We start from the raw sequence: 998 nt of genomic DNA on the forward strand, positions 1-998 counted from the left end.
GGAATATATGGTAATGATATATACTTGATATCACCTTCTCTTCTTTTATTTATGTTTTTCCAGTTAGTTGAATTATATATTTCATTTATCCTGTGCTTTATGATTGGTTCAACAAATGACCTTGGATAGTTGTTTATTAATAATATATTTTTTATTTTTTCAAGATTTTTTGTTCTATACTCCCAATGTGACAATTGAGTGGCTCTATCTGTAAGTGCCGTTATTACACTTCTTTTATAATTCATTGGAACGTACGATTGATAATTCAGGTACCTACCAGACCATACCTCCTTTGTGTACCAATTTGTTTTGATTTCCCCGTTGTTATCATAATTTATTGTTAGGTCTAGAAAGTTTATAGAATTTCCTTTATCTTCTTCGAGAGTAAACTTTAGGGTGTCATGAAAGGCATTAAATTTAACTACTGTATATTGAATTTTGTCTTTTGGGAGGCACATTATGCAGTCATCCACATATCGTTTAAAAAATTCCTACTTATAGTTTAATTTAGATATTATTTGTTCTTCCAAATTTTCCATTACCAAATTTGCAATTGTTGCTGCTATGGGAGAACCCATTGCTACTCCATATATCTGTGAATAGTGTGAATATGCAATTGTGATGTATTTTAGTGTGTGATATGGTGAGGCTGTTGACGAACTGTGATTGTTTTTTAAATTAATGAAATTTTTTTTAACTATCTCTTATTTTAGAAAAACTGGTGATGCTGGAAAAAAACACCGAAACGTATTTTAATTGATAAATAGAGACAATAAATGACTGAAACCCAGGAATTAATTTTGATTTGGAATTGAAACACAGTCAGGAAAGTATGTACAATCTAAAATTAATTCCTATTCCTAACCCTGGTATAAACTAATCAGTGATAAAAAAAAATTCCCTGCTCACAAAACAAACAGGTCTTAGTCGTTAGTTCAGTTGCGTTTGTAGGTGTTCTAGTAAAGTATCTGTTGGGGTACGAAAACGGGAATGTTCTG

General features: G+C 30.9%; 1 long non-coding RNA gene across 1 annotated transcript in view; it reads right to left on the minus strand.

Moving 5' to 3' along the window:
* Positions 1-131: 131 nt before the first annotated feature.
* The window catches only part of LOC125503677, a 1,044-nt gene continuing 177 nt past the window's right edge, over positions 132-998 (minus strand). The window contains exon 2 of the long non-coding RNA XR_007281015.1: positions 132-273. This is a non-coding gene — a long non-coding RNA (uncharacterized LOC125503677). The remainder of the gene's footprint in view (positions 274-998) is intronic.

This window comes from Dendroctonus ponderosae, unplaced genomic scaffold, assembly GCF_020466585.1.
Source record: "Dendroctonus ponderosae isolate FM_Combo_2020 unplaced genomic scaffold, Dpon_F_20191213v2 Dpon_F_20191213_228, whole genome shotgun sequence".
NCBI lineage: Eukaryota > Metazoa > Arthropoda > Insecta > Coleoptera > Curculionidae > Dendroctonus > Dendroctonus ponderosae.